A 21,245-nucleotide genomic window follows, 5' to 3' on the forward strand; every position below is an offset into this window, starting at 1 on the left:
ATGCAAAACAATGAGATGCAAAACGATTTAGAATAACAATATTTTGGAAAATTTTAGTGGTGAGGCTTCTTCACAGAGAATGAATCGGCACTCAAATTTGACAGATGCAACAGAACATTAGATGAAGTAAGTCTCCACAGTCCTTTCAGGCTACTATTTTTCTTTTTTATGTTGCTAAACACATCTCCACAATTCACTCATTTCTTTCCATTCCTACTGTCCAGTTGTGGTGTTTAGATGTTGCTTATAATTATTAGAATTGGGAGCACTGGCTGTTGGGAGTCTGAAAGGAGAGGAAGGAAGGGGGAGGAGTTGAGAGTCTGGGAGAAAGCTATAGAGGGTGCAGCAGCAGTTTGGTAAAGAGGTTTCCACTTTGAAAATAAAGTCCTGTTGAAGCTTGTTAGTACCTTTTCTGGTTGATAAGACATTTTGGCGACGAGGATGGATCTTCTACCTCTGAACCCACCTGCACCCTTTCTACAAAGCCCAGGTGAGCCTCCAATTGCTTTTACTACCTGGATCCATTTGTTTGAGACTTAGCTGCTTGCAATCAGTGGTACAGAGATTTCTGAAGTAAGAAAACGTGCTCTGCTAATCCACTGCCTTGGAGCAGAAGGGCAGCGTATATTTTACACTTTTCCCCTTGCAGATGATAAATATGAGACTGCACTCACTGCATTAAAGAATTTTTTTGTGCCAAAAGTGAATGTAGTAGCTAATCGCTACAGATTTCGCCAGTGTGAGCAGAAACCAGGGGAAACGATAATGCAGTATATTGCTTCCCTGATTTTTGTGACTTTGGGAATATGGCAGGTGAGATGATTAGAGACCAGCTCATTGAGAAAACAACCATGCTTCATGAAAGAGAACGCTTACTTCTAGAACCACAACTTATAGTAGAAAAAGCAATAACCATTGCTACTCAGATTGAGTCAGCTACAGCTGAAGCCAAAATAATGAGCATGGATACAGGAGGCACAGTCCAGGCTGTGACTCCTTTGTAGAAAAGTTCGCTACCACTGCAGACACACAATTGCAAGATGACAGGTTTCAGAGTAGCAGCCGTGTTAGTCTGTATTCACAAAAAGAAAAGGAGTACTTGTGGCACCTTAGAGACTAACAAATTTATTTGAGCATAAGCTTTCATGAGCCACTGAATGCATCCGATGAAGTGAGCTGTAGCTCACGAAAGCTTATGCTCAAATAAATTTGTTAGTCTCTAAGGTGCCACAAGTACTCCTTTTCTTTTTGTGAATACAGACTAACAAATTTATTTGAGCATAAGCTTTCATGAGCCACTGAATGCATCCGATGAAGTGAGCTGTAGCTCACGAAAGCTTATGCTCAAATAAATTTGTTAGTCTCTAAGGTGCCACAAGTACTCCTTTTCTTTTTACAATTGCAAAAGGAAAACTAATGAAAAACCACTGAATCAGCAAATTCAAAATACAGTAAAAGCATGTTTTTGCTGTGGATCCCCACAATACCTCGCAAGCTACACAGGATGTCCAGCAAAAGTAGCGCAATGCAATCATTGCAAAAAGATTGGACATTTTGCTAAAGTATGTCACAAGTATGCCAGTTCAATCAACAGGTGCATGCAGTTACAATACCAGATGTTACTGTGCTGAGCGTGGACAAAATCACTACTGCACATATTCCAGAACAGATAAAGTGCACTGTAGACATTTCTGCCATACCCTCAGGCAAACCACACTCTATTCAGCTAATGTTGGACACTGGCTCAGCAGTATCTATACTACCTGATTCCATCTATTTGCATTACTTTAAAGATGTGCCTCTTACTGAACCCAAACTTCACTTGGTGTGCTATTTGAAAAACCATATTCCAGTACATGGCTGCCTGCCAGTAATAGTTACTTTTGGTGATTGCTGTGTAACTGCAGAGTTCTACATTGTCCACAAAGGCACACCTATCCTTGGCAGAGATTTATTGGCTGCTTTAAATCTCAGGGTAGTTAATGGATGAATTGATCTTCCTCAGCAAAGCACTCTTGCGGTACATACACCAGTTTCAGCTGGGACCCAACACCAAGTTGAGGAGGAACTTGGCTGTGCTTTTGGGTTTCTGCATAAAGTTAAAATGCGGAACAATGTGATGCCTGTACAACAGAAGTTACGGTGCTTACCATTTTCAGTCAGGGAAGCTGTTTCAGAGGAACTTAGAAAACTTGTTCAAAAGGACATTATTGAAGAGATTGACTCCTCGGAATGGGTTTCACCTATAGTAGTGACGCAGAAGAAGGGTGGAGGCATTCGCCTTTGTGTGGACTTAAGGGAGCCAAATAAAGCTATTGTGATTGACAGCCATCCTCTTCCTCACATAGAAGAAGTAGTTGCAGAACTCCATGGAGCAAAGATGTTTTCTACTCTTGATTTGCAGAGTGCGTACCACCAGGGCATGAAGATAGCAGAGACGTCACAGCATTTATTACACGAGGGACTATTTCGTTTTAAACGTGTTCCATACGGTCTCACATCTGCCCCAAGTGCTTTTCAAAAAATGATGTCATTGATTCTGAAGAATCAACATGGAGTTCAGTGCTATCTGGATGATATTTTTGTGTTTGGAAATACTTCTGAGAAGCATGACAATAACCTGCAGTCTGTACTAAACTGCATCAGCACAGCAGGCCTCCAGTTCAATAGGTCCAAATGCAAATTTAGACAAACTGAACTCTCTTTTCTGGGGCATACAATTTCACAGGCTGGACTAAAACCTGATCCAGATCATATCCTGGCAATTTCAAGTGCTCCTCCTCCAACAGATTTGCAAGCCTTACATTCCTTCTTGGGTCTTACCTCCTGGTATGCAAAATTCATTTCTAATTATGCTTCTGTCATTGAACCGTTACGGGAATTACTACAGAGAAGTTCAACCTTAGTGTGGACAACGGATGCACAAGCTAGTTTCGAAATGTGAAAGACTTGATTGTACATAGTCCAGTACTTGCACTATTCAGTCCTGCATTGCCCACTATTGTAACTACTGATGCTTCTGATTGTGGACTTGGGGCTGTTCTCACACAACTGCATGAGGACAACACAGAGAGGACTGTTGCATTTGCTTCAAGGACACTAAGTAATGCTGAGAGAAAATATTCTACAGTCAAAAAAGAAGCACTTGCTTGTGTCTGGGCTACTGAAAAATGGAGAACTTACCTGTGGGGCCGCACGTTCAAGTTGCGCATAGACCACAGCCCTTTGACGATGTTGCTCACCACGAAAGGACTGGAAAGAGCAGGATACCATATTGCTCGATGGTCTGCAAGACTACTCTTTTTCAATTATGAACTGGAATATAAGCCTGGAAACCAAAATGTGGTTGCTGATTGCTTTTCTCGCCTACCTTTGCCTTCACCATATGGTCCACCCAAGGATGAGGATGTAGTGGTTGTGCTTATTACAAGCACTCTCACTGCAGTTACAAGAGAACAATTTCAAGCTGCTTGTTCAGCGTGTCCAATTCAACAAAAGCTACGGGAATTTCTGACAAAGAGATGGCCCACTCACCCTAAAAACCTTGACCTAGTTTTGCTGCCTTATTTTAGAGTTCAGGATGAACTTTAACAGAAGTTTGAAAGAGAGTTTGCAAACGGCTAAACTAGAAGGGCTCCTGACTACCTTCATGCTATTCTTCATTTTCACATACAGTCACCCACTGTGCTTGGCCCAAGTTGCATGACTAACTGTCCCCTCTTCCCACACTTATTTCCATGTCATCTTCTATGCAACCTTCTTGATGGAGGTCTGATCAGATCCACCATGCTTCCATATTTTCTTCCTCCAAGTCCTTCCCTAAAATGCACTTCTAAGACAGCTATGAACCTGAGTTCTCCCTGTGGGTAGAAAACAAATAAAGAAATAATAGAATAAAAATATCCAAACAAAAGCTATGGCATACTGAGGAAGTTCCAGAGGACTGAAAAAAAGCTAATGCTTTGCCAATTTGAAAAGAGTTAATGGGATGAGCTGGGTATAGAATGCAATCTGTAAACAATTAAAGGGTGGTAGCATGGTTAATACTAATCAACATGGTTTTTAAAGAAAATTGGTTTTGTTAAAAAAAAGTGGTATTTTTAATGAGATTTCTAGTTTGGTTGACAAAGGTAACTAATGACATCATAGACTTTGGTAAGACATGTGACTTAGTGCTGCACAACACTGATTAAAAATTAGCACTATATAAAATCAATGTAACTCATATTAAATGGATTAAAAACTGGCTAATTGCCATATCTAAACAATAATTGTAAATGTGAAATCATCCTTCAATAGGGTGTTTCTAGTAGGGTCTATGGTATCTGCTCTTGGCCCAATGGTATTTAATATTTTTGTCAATGATCTGGAAGAATATACAAAATAACTGCTAGTAAAGTTTGCAGATGATGCACAAATTGGTGGAGTGGTAAATAATGATTAAAAAAGGTCGGTACTACTGATGACCTGGATCGCTTGGTAAGCTGGTTTCCCTTTAACATCTGTTTGAATATAGCAAAGTGCTAGGTCATACATCTAAGAACAAATAATGTAAGTCACACTTACAGGGTTGGGGGGTTGTATTTTAGAAAGAAGTGACTCTGAAAGGAATATCAGGGTCATGATAAATAACCAACTGAACATGAGATTTGAGTGCAATGCTGTAGATAAGAGCAATCACAATCCTTTGTTATATACACAGCAGAATATCATGTAGGAGTAGGGAGGTAGTATTCAACTATGTATATTGCATTAGTGAGCTCACTACTGTGTCCAGTTCCAGTGTCCATACTTTAAAAAAGACAGTGGAAAGACTGGAAAAAGTTCAGAAAGAGCTACAAGCATGACTGAGGTCTGGAAGAAATGCCATATGTTGAGAGTATGCAGAGAGGGGCAATTCTATCAGAGCAGAGATTTCTCAAACTTTCCTTTCAATTTGGTGAGGTCAGAATCTTAACCTCACCAGCACATCACCAACATGATGTGTAGTACCTCCTATTGTTCAGACACACTATTCATCACAACCCACCCCCTTCCTCCCTTTGCTTATTGCCGATTACACTGAGAGACTAAAGAAGCTCAATCTATTTAGTTTATCCAAGAGGAGTTTAGGAGGTAACTTGCTCACAGTCTATAAGTACCTCCGTGGGGACAAAGCTTTCTGATAATACAGAGCTCTTTAATTTAGCAGATAAAGGCATAACAAGATATGACTGGAAGGTGAAACTAGACAAAGTCAGGCTAGAAATGAGGCACAAATGTTTTATAGGGAGGGTAATTAGCCATTGGAACAACTTACATAAAAATGTGATGAATTCTCCATCACTTGAAGTCTTTCAGTCAACACAGGATATCTTTCTAAAAGGCATGGCCTAGCTCCACCAGAAGTTCTGGGTTTGATGTAGGAATTACAGGAGAACACCTATATTTATAACAAAAATTTAGCATTTGTTTAATTGTTTTTCTGAATAGGGATGGATTTAATCATATGCCCTGAATCAGGGCCAAGACTTGTAAGCTCTTCAGTGCATGAAATTTGTCTTCCTACATCTGTATAAAGTACCTGTAGCACTAACAGTGTGCCATGAATAATATACTGACCTTAGAGTTATTCTCCTTGAAGCCACAATTATTTTTTAAAATATGTTTTAATTGTTCTCTGAATATTGTATTATTTGCATTTACACATTTTACTGAAACTTTGGTCTGTCCCATTTCAATTCCTCTAAACTGTCTCCTTAGTGAAACTTGCAAAACTAATGTTGAAAAGCCATTTTGTTTTATCTGTTCATTAAATGTTCAAACAATATTTAGCTTTATCCACTTATAATATCTGGTCCTGTTCATGTTGAAGTCAATGGGAGTTAGAGCACGATCAGGCTCTAAATGCATAAGACTGGGGATTTGAACATCTACACTAATATTCATGTAAGTAAGAAGCCAATTACAATGAAAAGTGAAAACCTGTGATGACAGACCTTTATGAACAGAATATATATGGCCCCAGTTGCATGTTTTCAATCAGTAATCCCCAGGACAGTAAAGACACCTAATGAGCATCTACGCGGGAAGAAAAAATTCTGAACAATCATGCATGATTCCTAAATAGCTTAAAGCTTTATATGGACTGACAGTAGGAATTTTTCAGGAATATTTTTACCATGGTCCATTTGTGATAGTTAGCATAGATAGCACTATGTCTCCGGGCATGCAGCTGTAGTAACTGGTAAGGTCAATGAGGACTAACTTGATAATGCATTAAAAACCGACCACAGAGTGACATGGCTGCTGTTACTTATATTGATAGTAACTGGCAATGCTGAAGTCAGTACTGGCTGCAGTACAGTAAGGACTGGAAAACATTAAGGATTGTCTCCATGTAACTGTATATTGCAATTACTGTTACATTCAGATTTTTAAAAAATATTCCTTTTTAATGTACTATAATGTTAACAAATAATCCATCTGAAGAAATACAAAAGTATTTGATGAAATACTAAAATTTTGTTTTTGGTTTTAATTGATCTAATTCTGCTCACTTTTTTTCATGTCAAAGACATGGTATTTCATGCATCATATTTATAAAGAAGTCAACACTGTGGATCTGAGTGGTTCAGGTATGTGACTTGACATTATACTCATCCATTATTGGCTATTGCTTTGTTCTGCATGCCTAGCTGAAATTGGGTTGTATATTTCCCAGAGGTCAAATTGTTCACAACTCCTGTTATTTTTGTGCAAGAAACTTAGAAGTCTGAGATAAATTTATTTGGAGATATGACCTTTAGCTGAAATAACATAGTGGAGCAGGTTTGAAAAAAATGAAAAAATATAGTGCCTATTTAAACTATGTAATAGAAATAGTTGGAAAAAAGGCTATAATATCGCGTTAGGGAGCTATATGTCGGACCTATCCAAATAATTTAGTACGTTATATGAGATAAATATCCAACAGTTCAAATATTGAGGCAGGTCCACACTACAGAGTTAAGTTGATCTAAATTACGCAACTCCAGCTACGTGAATAACATAGCTGGAGTCGATGTACCTTAGGTCGACTTATTGTGGTGTCTACACTGCACTGGGTCGATGGGAGAAACTCTCCCATCGACTTACCTTATGCAGCATCGATTCACTGGTAAGTGGAGACAAGCCCTTAGAGTTAAACTGAAATCTGAATGACTGGAAAATTTTAGTCACAGATTCTTTACTTTAAAAAATATAGGAAAAGTTGGAAATCTGGAGCCCAACCTTCTTAACTTTTGTCAACCGGGAAGTCTTCTTCTGTTTATATTGTAGTTTGAGTTAACAAGATCTGTTAACTGTGGAATACCTGGAATTATAAATTAAGACTGCATTCAGCAACCAAACTTTTATTATTTTTATGTATAATTATTTCTATAGTGCCATTTGTGTGCATAGCTGTTACAGAAAAATTAAAAATGAGCAAAGAGATTCCCAGTTTAAGGCCCTGATCCTGCAGCCCATACTTCCTCAAGTACACCTTCTATAACAGTTGGAGGCTCAAACTCTAAATTTTATATGCAGAACATTATGGAAGAAGGAAGGTGGGTTTGAGAAGGATGAAAATTAATATGTAAGCAGTGTCAGGATGAGCTCCACCCTGACATCTGGTGGTGAGGTGTGGCAAGTTGTGGAAAAAAAACTTCAGGGGCTGATCTCATTTGCATAGGCACACCCACCCCGCCTAGACTGAGGCCATAGCTGCCCAAATGGTCACTTCGGCTGCTGTGGGATCCCCAGTGTCTCTGTTATTGGGGCAGGAAGAATAAATTGTTATTACCCTGATTATGGGAACGGTGCTTGGAACTGTACTTGGCCTTTTGCTATGATGGAGGGACTCACCATCAACTAAGCAGCACTCGCTAGGCAAGGGTCATGGGTTCCAAAACTGTGTGAATTGAGAGAGACTTGAGACAGGTATTAGTACCTGGTGGTGTGGGCCCCTTGGTGAGGGCCTGAAGCACCAATTGCACCTCTGTCTCTCTCCACTGTGGAATGTCAGAGCTAATTTTGGGTCTATTAAGAGTCTTGCTACAGGTACTGTGCTGCATTCACTTTGGCCTTAAGGTGCACCAGCACTAAGGCCCCCACTACTATGAGCTGAAATCACTGAGAGCTGAAATCACTGAGCACTGTGTCAAGTAGTGGGGAGCCGGAAGATCTAGAGTGCAGCGGTGTGTTCGTGAGACGGCGAGCTGAGCAGAACTGTTCGTGAGACGGCGAGCTGTGCGGAGTGGAGCCGGTCGTGGTGGAGCGGAGCCGTCTGTGAGACAGCGGTGTGTTCGTGAGACGGCGAGCTGAGCAGAGCGGTTCGTGAGACGGCGAGCTGTGCAGAGCGGTTCGTGAGACGGCGAGCTGTGCAGAGCGGAGCCATTCATGAGACGGCGAGCTGAGCAGAGCTTTTCTTGAGACAGCGAGCGGTGCAGAGCAGAGCCGGTCATGGTGGAGTGGAGCCGTTCGTGAGACAGCGGTGTGTTTGTGAGACGGCGAGCTGAGCAGAGCTGTTCGTGAGACGGCGAGCGGTGGAGAGCGGAGCCGGTCGTGGTGGAGCAGAGCCGTTCGTGAGACAGCGTAGCAGAGCAGAGCCCTGTGGGGCAGTCAGCTTCAGGACACGTAAGGTGCCCCTTGCCCCTTTTCCCCACACACAGGCACATTTTAGCCAGACTGGGGAGTAACACTATGCAGATGAACTTTTGAACTCTGGGGCTGGACTTTTTGGACTTTGGGTGATTTGTGGATTGCTGGACTCAAGAGACGTTTGGGTGCTGGGACTCAAGAACCCGAGGGAAAGGGGCATGCCCCAATTTGCTTGGGGTGGTTTTTTTTGCTCATGGGTTGTGTTATGAATCCTGTTGGTGGTGTTTCCCCAACATAATGCCACATTGTTTCTCTCTGTTATTAAAAGGCTTTTTGCTACACTCAGACTATGTGCTTGAGAGAGGGGAAGTATTGCCTCTTGGAGGCACCCAGCGGGGGTGGTATATATTTGTCCCAGGTCACTGGGTGGGGGCTCGAGCCGGTTTGCATTGTGTTATTGGAATGGATCCCCTAGATATTGAACCCGGCCCTTGTTGCTGCCAACTCTGATGGGCAGAAGGGTTACAAATATAAAAATGATATATTTCTGTCATGCAAACATTTTATTTTTTGTATAACCATGATTTGTGCTTTTAGTATCCCCCAATTAAGGCATCAGTTGTGGCTCCATAGTTAAGTTTTTAATTCTGCAATCAAAGCAGGGGTTCAATTTCTTTGTTATAAATGAAAAATACAGCTTATTCTCCCCCCAAAATAGCATTAATTCTTTGCATATAGAATGAATTTTGAGAATTTGAAAGTAAATTCATTAATTAGTTTAGATGTTAAAATTAAATAAAAATGGGTCCTTTAAAAAATTTAAAACTCGTCAGATTTTTATTTGACTCTAATGAAAATTAATAACAGAATAATGCAAACTTCCCTTATAATTAAAACTCAATGAAATCTTGTGTATAAAGTACACGATTTTTTTTAAGGGATTAACGTTTAACTGGTAATTTTTTCCAGTTATTCTTCATAATGGAAATTTTCTGTTTTAGCACAGGTTAAAGAATAATGTTCTCCTACAGAGAATTCCACAAAGAACTTAAGAGAAACAAAAATATGCCCTCTTCCAAAATGGTCAGCATGTCCCATTGTTCCCAAAAGGAGTGATGTCAAGCTTTAGGAAGATGACCGTAGTCTCTCTATTATCAGGAGGTGGAGAGGAGAGAGAGGTGGATTAGGGGTTTGTGGAGCCCTGGGTCAGAGCAAGTTGGGGCCCCACCCCACCCCTTCTGCCTGCAGTTCCCCCTGGCACTCCTGTCAGGGAGCGAGGGAAGCCCCTATGCCCTGCTCCTTGGCAGGAGCGCCAGGTGAGCAGAGCAGGGCAAGCCCCTGCACCCCGACCCCACTCCCCAGCAGAAGCTCTGGGCAGGCAGAGCAGGTTGGGGCCAAGCCTCATTGGCCCAGTGGCTAATCTGCCACTGAGAGGAGCACTGTGAGGAGAAGGAGAACGGGGACAGCAGCCATCTTTGCTAAATGTGGGTATGCTCTCAGTCTCACTGTTCTTACTACCCAATGTTGGCAGGGTAATTTTGAAAACGTCTGAGTCCAAACAGAACCTAGGTTTTAAAAAAAACAGAATTAACAAATTGTCTTTTCATAATTAACTCTCGAATATTAGGGATTTCATGTAAAGTTCAAAAACAACATAATTGAAAACATAGATTTTTTAAGCAAGTTATTAGAATAAAATGTTTGAGAGTCTAGGTGTGAAATCCTGGTCCCAATGAACTCAATGGGAATTTTGGCTGACTTCCAGAGAGATAGGATTTCACACCATAATTTTTTCCAAATAATAGCAGGCAAAGCCTACCTTTTCTGAAGTTCAACAACTACCTATGTGCACGTATTCACTGTCTGATGATGCATGCATAATGTGTTCTGATACTTAGTAATTATTTCAAGTGAAATTAAAATCCACTCCAAAATATTGCTGCTATTATTTATTTCTAAATACCTACATTTTCTTTCTGGATTATCTTGAATTTTCCTTTAACAAAATGAAGCTTTGTTACAGCAGATAAAGAAAAGGAACAACACAAATACAAAGAAAAACACTCTGGACCAGTATTTTGCAAACTGTTTAGGAAAGCTAAAATGATATTATTGTGATTTTTTTTTTCTGTTCCATGTTTGCAATGCCCAAGAGTGAATGGTGTGAAAACCCTCATTTTCCACTTCCAAAAATGTTGGACAGTGATTGCTTTCTATGTTCTACAGAAAATGTTGAAAGCTAGTTGTTAATATGTGTAGATTTAAAGTGCTAACCTCAGGCCATGTCTACACTAAGGCCTTATCTACCTTGGCAAGTTTCTGCATAGTAAAGCAGCTTTCTGCGTTGTAACTCCTGAGGTGTACACACTGCCAAGCCACTTAGCGCATAGAACCTGCGCAGTTACAGTGCCACAGTGCCAGTGTAGACACCATGGTCGATTACAACACTGCGATTGGCCTCTAAGAGGTGTCCCACAATGTCTGTTCTCGCCTCTCTGGTCATCAGTTTGAACTCTACTGCCCTGCCCTTAGGTGACCAACCGTCATCCCCACCCCATAAATTCCTTTGGAATTTTGAAAGTTCCCTTCCTGTTTGCTTGGTGATGTGTGGAGTGGTCTCAGCGCATCTTTCCAGGTGAGCATGCCTGCTCCACGCACCAGGCGATCCCTCGCTTGGAGCAATGCCAAACTGCTGGACCTCATCAGTATTTGGGGAGAAGAGGCTGACCAGTCCCAGCTGCGCTCCAGCCCTAGGAATTGTGATACCTACGGACAGATTTCACGATACATGACAAAAAGGGGCGATGACCGGGACACGCTGCAGTGCAGGGTCAAAGTGAAGGAGCTGTGGAACGCCTACCACAAGGCGCAGGAGGCAAACCGCCGCTCCAGTGCTGCACCCACAAGCTGCCAGTTCTACAAAGAGCTGGACGTGATACTCAATGACTTCACCTCCACTGTGAAGGCCACTGTGGATACTTTGGTGGCTCGCGTGCCAGTCGAGAGTGGAATGAGCCAGGAGGAGGAAATCTTGGATGAGGATGTGGAGGGGGAAGGGGACCCAGAGGCAGAGGATGACTCGGAGGGCAGAGATGCATGCAGCCCAGAGCTCTTCTCTACCCCGGAGGAGGCTAGCCAGTCACAGCTATCAGATCTTGGTGAAACACAAGCAAGAGAGGAGGCCCCTAGCAAGTGGCTTTGATTCTGAGAATCGCTGAAGCGAGTTGTTGGGGGCAGGAGGTTGCAGAAAGCAGGCTTGTATCTGTATGATGCACGTACCACCACATACATAGTCTGAGCGGCAGAATAGGCTGTTGATTGTCTCCCTCACTTCATGGGAATTTACCTCAGAGATCTCCAGGAAACTCTCATGGAGATACTGGGAAATCTGCTGCCGCAGGTTCTTTGTCAGAGCTGCTTTGTTTCTTGCCCCATTAATGGTAACTTTCCCGCATCACTCTACTGTCACGGAGAGGTTGGGGGGACACCATTGCTGCACACAAGTGAGCCTCATAAGGGCCAGGGTGGAAGCCGCAGTCTTGGAGAAGACCCTCCCTCAGCAGCAAGGTATCTTCCATAATGAACACAGCCTGTAGAAAATGTGGGGACAGGAATGATTGTAAGGGCCCCCCCCTACAGCGCTGGCTCTCCCCAAGAGCCCCGTGCCCAGTGTACATGATGGTCCTGGAACACTGATTTCCCTTGTGGTTTCTCACCATTTTGGGGGTCTTGTGGCTCATGTGTGCTTCCCTGGGTTCAGCCAGTTAGTGACAAGTATGTAAATAGTGGCTGTGTTTTAAATAAGTGGTCTCTATGTTGCAAACAATACTGCTTCTGAAAAATGTTGCATTTTGGCTTCAGAGATATGACCTTGGGAGCCCAGCCTCCCTCTTTGTTATTGCCGGCTGAATGGCTGCGCAGAATTAGAAAGTGGCCATGAAGAACTAAAGAGGACTTTCTGTGTGAGGTCACGATGCACTCCGTGGCCAAAAAACCAAGAATTTAAGGAGTGGCGGGACAGCAAGAAGAAGGACCAAAAGGAGAATGTGGTGTGCCAGAATGAAGCAATGGAGCGGCTCTTAAATGTTATGGAGCACCAAGCGGACATGCTCCAGGCACCACTAGCACTGCAAACTGAGCAGCTCCACGCCCACTCTCCCCTGCAGCTGCTGTCACAAAACTCTTTCCCATGCACCCCCCAGACACAGCCAACACACTTAACCTCCTGGCTCCAGTCTGTACCCACTGCATTCCACTCCTGCCCCATCACAGTCCAGCCCTGCGGACTCTCAGTACCCATTGCACTCAACACCTGTCCCTCTGTAGTTTAGCCCTGCTGAAGTACAGCACCCGCTGCACTGTACTCCAAAGGAGAAGGTTGGACATGATCCCTAGACATACACAAACTTTAACGGTCCTGGACCGCACCTCCTCCTGGGACCCTCCCTTCCCCCATCACCTATAGTGCTGATGTGGTTTTTTTTGTTTGACTTTCTCCTCCAGTTGTTGTTTTTTAATAAAAGAATTGTTTTGGTTTGAAAGCAATCTTTATTCCATTAATTGAAAGCAAACAGAGCCCTGCAAAGCAACAGGCAATTTTCTTACACCTTAATAGTGCATCATCTGCACCAATCACAATCACCTCTTAGCATTACAAACACTGCACTTCTGAGCATAGCAACAAATATTAATGGTTTTCAGCTTCAAATTGCTGCCTCAAGGCATCCCTGATCCTTATGGCCCCATGCTGCGCCCTCTAGTAGCCCTGGTCTCTGGCTGTTGAAATTCAGCCTCCAGACATTGAGCCTCAGCGGTCCAGCCCTGAGTGAGGCTTTCACCCTTCCCTTCACAAATATTAGGGAGCGTACAGCACGCGGCTATAAGCATAGGAATATTGTCATCAGCCAGGTCCAGCCTCCCATATAGGCAGTACCAGCGGGCCTTTAAACAGCCAAAAGCGCACTCAACGGCCATTCTGCACTTGCTCAGCCTTTGTTGAACTGCTCCTTGCCCCATGTATGGCTTCATAAGCCACGGCATTAAGGGGAAGTCGGGGTCTCCCAGGATCACCATGGGCATTTCGTCTTCCCCTACAGTGATTTTGTGGTCCGGGAAGAAAGTCCCTGCTTGCAGCTTCCTGAACAGGCCGGTGTTCCGAAAGAGGCATGAGTCATGCAACTTTCCAGACCAGCCTAGCTAGCATTCTTCCAGGATCCCAACAGGCTGAATACAGCAGGGGTTAGATCAGCTGAACTGCAGCGCTCAGGCTGTGTGGATTTTTTGTCGCCCCCCCCCCCCGTAGCTATTCTGCTCTAAACATTAAGCCTCGACCAGGCCTCATCTAACAAATTCTTGTCTTATCTCCCTTCCCTATTGTTGCTATGAATCTGGCCTAACAAGCTCCTCACATTTCTCTCACTCACCTGCCCTGGTTTTAGTGAGAAGCCAATGACAGCACTAGTGCAACCAGCGCAGCTGTTTGGGACTCACGCCACCACCAAAGGGCAAAGTTGATGCAATTTGCGGGTGGTGCCAGCACCTGCCTTGCTGCAGCTTTTCTTTTTCTTTTTATTTCTAATGATTTTAGACATACGCACGAGGCGGCACCCGCGGAATGGAGGGCGTGTAACAGCAACCAGAGCCCCAGGAACCAGCCTTCGAAGGAGGCTGGGTTACGGCTCTGCAGACCCTCCGCCTAGACTCGCACCTGGCTCCCCGCGAGGAGGAACCGACGGTTGGAACTGGCGGGAAGGAGGCGGCTCCGCGGCGGTGGTGGCTCAGCGTGCGGGTAAATGGGGGGCGATGACCCGGGGCCCTTCTCCTTTGGCTCTCTCCTCTTTCCGCTACTTCCCCCGCCTCCCCCGTGTTACGCCGCGCTGGGGCGGGGCGAGGTTATTTTTCTTCAGGGTTTCAATGCGAGCGCGTTGATTTATTTATTTATTTATTTTTTTGAAACATGGGGGGGGGGGGGGGGAGTCGAGCGGCGGGGCTGGGGCACTAAGCGGGGAGTCTGCGGGAGGCGGGGGCTGCGGGGCTCCGCTCGTGGGGTTCGTTGTTGACGAGCCTCCTCCGAGCTCGTTGCCTGTAGGATGAACAGGGACGTCCGAAACGCCGGCGGTGTCCGACCGCCCCGATCCGGCAGCTCTCCTGACTGGCGTTGCTGGGGCCTGGTCTCTTCATCGGCCGGCGGGCGGCCCCTGCCCGGCGCACGGGTGTTTTGAGTGCCCTGATTGCAGGCCGTGGCTGGGCAAAGCGGAGATAGAAGCCCGATGCTTTATTGGTCTGGCTGCTCTTTAAACAGGCACTGACAAGAGCGAGGGGTTTAAATACCTCCCCCCTGTGAAGGTTGTAAAACTTAACTTCCCCACCACGCCGCCCCAGCAACGAAAAGACTCCAGCTAGCCAAATGGGGGCTGCAGCTTTGTTAAAATTCCTCCAGCTTTTAACAAACCAACCCACCGCCGCCAGGGATTGTGAACCTGTTTATGACACAGGCATATGTTATTGCCTCCTCAGTCTTCCCACTCTGGTAAAGTAATAGGGAACTGAACTTGACAAGATTACTGTTCTCAAAGAGCTTCAGAGAGCAACTTCGCCCAATTCAATCCAACGTTTCCAGTTTCCTGTGTCCTTTTGTTGTTTTTTCCATCCAACCTGTAAGGTATAGTCTTTAACTTTGAATGGATTCATACACATAAAGTTTAGAATATTTACATTGCTAAAATGTGCTAATAGCCTCTTAGCATCTGCACAAAGCAATAATTGAGCCCCAAACAATAAATATGTAGAAGTCCATTCATGCCTTTGCTTCCTGTCTGTGCTCTATGGTCAAGATCAGTCTCCCATACATAGATCTTGGCAGAATGAGACATTTTCTACTCCCCCTTTCTTTTCTTGATCCTGTATTTCATTCTTCTATCTATCCCTTAATCCTCTGAGTACTACTGTAATAATTTCCTTGCCATGTATTAGTTTGTTGTATATTAGACACACGCTACTATAGCATTTTATGATTCAAGGACCGTGGCAAACAAATTGAGTGACTTTTTTTGCGTTAAGCTTTTCATTTCCATAGTGATCCCTGAAACTGATTATATATTACAATGACCACACTAATAATTGCTTCAGCTGGGAGAATAACTGGTGAATGTAGCCAGTAGTAAAGTTTATGGTGATGTGAGATAGGAAATCTACCTTCTACTGCATCAATCAATGGATGATGTACATTGTTGCCTTTTAACACGACAGTGGATTCCAACAAAATAAAGCTATTATTGACACACAAATAATTGTCTTATTGCATTGCACATGTCTGACGTGTTTAGTAAGAGAATAACAATTTATTGTAAAGTGAAATATCTTGTTTTTTTTCTTATTTGTCCCTCTTATATTGTCTCTTATTTGTGTCGAGAACAAAAATGTAAAAATATAGTTCTAATTTTAAAAGTCTTTACATATATTTATATTGAGAATTAGTTTTAAGATGCTTGCTTATTGAATTTCTTACACCTCTTTTGTGTTTTCTCTTAAGCCTTAGTTAATGGGTTTTGCATTATATTGTACCTTTAGCATGATATTTCTTAGAAAATATTTCACTGAGTCTGTAGTAGCTAGTAGCAGGAGCAAATTTAGGCTGTATTGATTCCTTAGTGAGATTTGCATATAAGAAGTTCTTTCTGCAGCACATCATAATTTGTATTAGAGGCTAAGAAAGAATGGTGCTTTGGTAACAAATGATGCTTCCTCTGATTAATAAGACTAAAGGATACATGTTAAGTGATGTATCAAAAAGGTTATATACACAAATTAAGTTTTTAATAACTTCAGCTGTGTGTGTAACTACCTGTGCACTGATTTGAACATTTACTAACAGTGTGAATGATTCCATAGTGTTCAGATTCTATTATTTTAGGGCTTGAGAATCTAATTGCATTCCTGCCAGTTTGTGTCACTTAGAGCAGCTCTTTTACACTGTTAACTTGAGTCAGGACTCAGAGTGGCATAGATCCAACCTTAGAATCTGGGAGCTGTAACCTGTTCATTACAGTTCACCTCTCTCCTTCCCTCAGTGCTATGAGTAGGTATCAATTGATCTCAAGTCAATGGAAGCTGATAAGTTACCAGCACTTTTGAAAATTAGCCACTTATTCGTGTGCCTAAATATGCATATAGGAGCCTAACATTAGGTACCCATATCTGAAAATCTTGGTTCCTTTATTTGTTTCTATGTTTTGAGCTAATTGCTTTTCAAAATTCAAAAAATTCTTCCTAATTTCAATTTGTTGATTTCTTGCCATAGTTTATATTCCTTTTTGCCTAAATTGGGCTGGATCTGCATTTTTGAACAATACCTGTTTGGCTAGAAAAGCCTCTTGAACTTTGTCATTTAACCATACTGTTTTTTTTATAACCGGTATATTATGGTATACATAAGTGGCTTCCATGATGAATCTAAAGATTTAATTATCTAATTTTTTACTTTATGGTCTTCTTGAGTTGTTCCTTTTTTCAAAGTTTAATGTCAGTGTTAGATTGCAGTATGATGCTGTTTGTTGAGAATATTAAACTTAGTCATATGGTGATTGTGATCACTGATGTTTACTGGCTGAATCATGGTTATTCATTGTTCAAAGTCCCATGTATTACATAGGGTTAAGTCAGAAGTAGCCTCTAGCTTTTTGTGCTGCACCAAGGAGCAATCTTTTAAGGTTGCATACAACATGGGTGGAAGAACTTTGCTGGCTTCTAACTGGAGGTAGTGGTAGAGGCTAAAGCATCCACTGATAGGAACATAATGGCCAAATTATATTTGATAGCACTGAAAGCCTGAGCCATAAGCATATGGATTGGCCAGTGATGCAAAATCATCAGCAAACAGGTTGCGGTAAGAAGGCTGCTGGCCATGAGGGGAAATTTTGTATAAATTGGGTTTTGGGGATTTAACAATTTTGGATTCTGAGTGAAAATAGAAACTGGAGCTCTGATTCGCCACTGCTTTACTCTCATCATCTATTGCAGTAGTTCCCAAACTTTTCGGCATCATGCCCCCTTTTTAATTTTCGATAAATCCTCACACCCCCCACCTCTCCTTTACCATCATCCAACCTCCCCGATCCTTGTTCCCTGACCGCCCCCTCCAAGGACCCCACCCCCTATCCAACCTCCCCAGCTCCCTGTCTCCTGACTGCCCTGACCCCATCCACACCCCCAGCCCCTGACAGGCCCCCTGGGACTCCCACACCTATCCAACCCCCCTGCTCCCTGTCTCCTGACTGCCCCCCCCCGTCCCCTGACTGCCCCCCTGGGACCTTCTGCCCCTTATCCAATGCTCTGCTCCCCGCCCCCTTCCCAGGCTGCTCAGAGAGGCAGGACTGGCTTAGTGGAAAGCCTGGGAGGTGAGTGGGCGCAAGCTATGCTGCCCACGCAGTGGTGTAGCTGCAGGGGAGAGTGGACAGGAGGGGAGGGGTCGGGGGCTAGCCTCCTTGGCCGGGAGCTTAAGGGCCAGACAGCCTCGCACCCCCCTTGGAATTTCTTCATGCCCCCCAGAGGGTGCACCCCCCAGTTTGGGAACCAATGATCTATAGCTTTGCCCGCAAAGTGGAGTGCCAAGTGGATGTAAAACAATATCAAATCAGAATAGTATCATTTTACATCCAAAATGTACTCATTTAGCACAGGTGTAAGTGACAGCACAAGATGCAAATCAGGCCCCAAGCCTGCCCTAATAACAGAGGATCCAGTCATTCCATTCATGTTCCTAAGTCTGCACCTGGTGCTACTTTTGTGCCACTAAATCTCCTTCCCCTGATGGGAAAACAGGTTCTGTGAGGTCACCCTCGCATTGCGTCTGACCCCATAGTTGTCTCCCAAAAAGTATTTCCAGATAGGGTTTATAATATGGCTCAGAGTTCCTAATTAGAACTACAGGAAGGCAGCATTGTTTAGTATGGTGTCAACTAGGTGGCAGTATAGTGTATAAAACAAACACTGAAAGCTTTGGTATCATTCTATGGATAAAAAACAAGTAGATGTATTTTGATCAGGTTTCTGTAAAAAGATCTTAGTAGATATTTCTAGTTCTATAAAATGTGAGTAGAAGTGCTCCACTTATTCTCAATAGCTCAAAAGACTGAAATAAATTAAAAAAATATTGGGGTTGATAGGTGGGGGGAAGGATTAAATCATCTCACATCAATATGTTATAGGTCCCCTATACAATTAAAAAAATTTGATAAAACTGAGAGTTTTATATTTCTATTTTTTGTTTTGGAATGGGTTAAAATAATTTCGTTAAATTTTTCACAATCCTTTTTATGTATGCTTGAAAAGCCCTTTCCAAGTTGTAATTGTGTTCCTACCATATTCTTGACCTTTAGATACACTACACTATATTAAAGGAAAATTAGTGTTTCTGGAGTTATTAGTGTTTCTGGAGTTATGTATTGTAAATACATTTTAGTGTTCAGTAGATGTATGAAATTTGCTTATGTGATAGAAAAAATTATGAGAAAGTTTTAATTAAGATCTGGATTTCTAGGTTAACTAGTTCTCAAAAGATTTCATAAGAACTCAAACTATTAAAGGGAACTTCTTGAAGAGGAAGAGAGGTGGTCTCTCAGGTAGGCAGTTGAAAGCCATTATATATTCTTGTACCAGAGCATGAGGATTTGTATGGTGCAGGTATGTACCTGCAGGCTCTGCTGACAAAAATCTCTAATCAAAAACACATAGAAGTGCATGTATCCTTATGTGAAGCACCCATAGAGAAAAAACGTCTGAAGAACTCCAGTTCCTGTACATATATGTAACCTCTCCTTACTCCAAATTATTCTCCAGGATCTCCAAGAGAGAAAAGCACAGTGTCACCTGTAGGTAGCCTAGTTTATTTCTCCTCAAGTCTAGGGTTGATAAAAATCAATGATTTAAAAAAAAATTCAGATTTTTTTAATTGAAATTGGATTTTTTTTTGATAAAATGCTTTTTGAGGAAAAAGCCTATCTAAAGATACATTATAGCTCAAAGATATCTCATCATGGAATAGGGATTATCAATTCTATTTCTATAGTATGAGACAATATATTCATGTAATGTTTAAGAAAAGTTTTGTAAATGAGTTCTAATAGTTCATGGATTAGGGACCCAATTTTATGGGGTTCCAGGGGCTTCTGTATAGATTATTTAGGTTAATCTTTCTATCTACCCCATGGGACTCAGTGCTCAGTCTAGAAGATACCATCAGAGATGCTTAGTTTTGCAGTTCTCAAATTGTGGATTTGTCTCTCTAGAGATAACATGCTTGTTAACAGCAAAAATGTTTTTAAATAAATTAATATATAGAGTTGAGAAATAACAGACCTCAACCCAATTGTCCCTCTGCAAATTTGTGTACACAGAGTCAATCCCTTACCTCTCTCTAAAAGGGCAAAGTTTCAAAAAGTTCAATGAATAGAAGATTGTTGGGGGCGGAATAGATCTGGACAAGCAGAAGAAATCTGGAGATAAATGTGAGAAGAGAGGGACAGGCAGGAGAAACAAAAGTGAAACTGTTTGAGAAGCATATTCCAGAAGTCTTTAGGTCTTTCTGAGTGTAGGCTTCATTGATTTGAGATCTACCATACCATTCTCTCACTAGAAGGGAAAACCTATAATGGCAGCAGGCTGTAAAAGAGACCCAGTTTGGGAATATTTTAATGAAGTTCCTCTACTTGTGGGTAAGACAGGCATGCATGCAAAATGCAAACAGTGCATCAAAGAAATGCAAGACCTGGTTGCCAGAATGAAACAACATCATGCATTCTCTTTCTCCTTTGTCTTGTCTGGGAGAGCCTCTCTACTGGTGTGGAAGAAGAGCCAAAGGCTACACTTTCAGCTGTAAGCCGTGGAAAGCACAAAGCAACCACTGTCCGTGCAGACCTAGGGTCTAGTGCAGAGTTGCTGTATAAAAATAACTCCCCTTATTTCATGGACATTTAAGGCAGATTTACACAAGGTATTTATTGAACCAGTTTGCTGTCCCAGCCATGGTGAGTATGGCCCTGATGCATGAGTGCCGGACCCTAACCCTAACCTTTCCCCTATTTTCCCTGGGGCTGCTTTTGCTAGCCTTCACCGGAGGCTTGAAACTACTACGGTCAATGCCGACCCCTGCCATCCAAACTACAGCCATGTTTTGGAAACCCTGGGTGAAGGGACGTAAAATCGCAAAGGGAGAGAGCACATGCAGTATTGTTTGCAGTCCAAGCAGTTGAAATGAACTACCACTGCCTCCCCTAGGTGATCCTAGCTGATATCACTCTCCTGAGGGTAACCGAGGCGGCAAGGAACAGATGCCACAAGCATCTGGGTGCAGACTGGGTCCTTATTCTGCTATGTTGTGTACTGCGATGATGCCAGCTGAATTAATGCTGGAATAGCATGGGAAAATGTCCTATCACGGTGGAAGAAATAAAGCAGCCCTCTCGAGAAACCTTCTGCAACAGATTGCAGAGTACCTCCACGAAAGTTTCCTAGAGATCTTGTTATACCAATAAAATAAAAACCAGCAGGATCTTACTAAAAGGGATAAGACAAAATGTCACATTTATTGTGAATACAAAAAGAATCATAGTAGGCAGTCAGTTATAGCTATAACATTTCATCCAGTT

The 21,245-nt window shown here is 42.7% G+C and overlaps 1 protein-coding gene across 1 annotated transcript in view; it reads left to right on the forward strand.

Moving 5' to 3' along the window:
* CCDC73 (coiled-coil domain containing 73) overlaps nt 1-21,245 on the forward strand; it is a 232,569-nt gene that overhangs the window by 63,104 nt on the left and 148,220 nt on the right. Inside the window, exons 4-7 of the mRNA XM_074956669.1 lie at nt 58-126; nt 6,557-6,617; nt 8,062-8,637; nt 14,189-14,389. The gene's annotated coding sequence lies outside the window, so the exon portion shown is untranslated. The remainder of the gene's footprint in view (nt 1-57; nt 127-6,556; nt 6,618-8,061; nt 8,638-14,188; nt 14,390-21,245) is intronic.

The sequence above is a fragment of the Natator depressus genome, chromosome 6, assembly GCF_965152275.1.
Source record: "Natator depressus isolate rNatDep1 chromosome 6, rNatDep2.hap1, whole genome shotgun sequence".
NCBI classification, from domain to species: Eukaryota; Metazoa; Chordata; order Testudines; family Cheloniidae; genus Natator; species Natator depressus.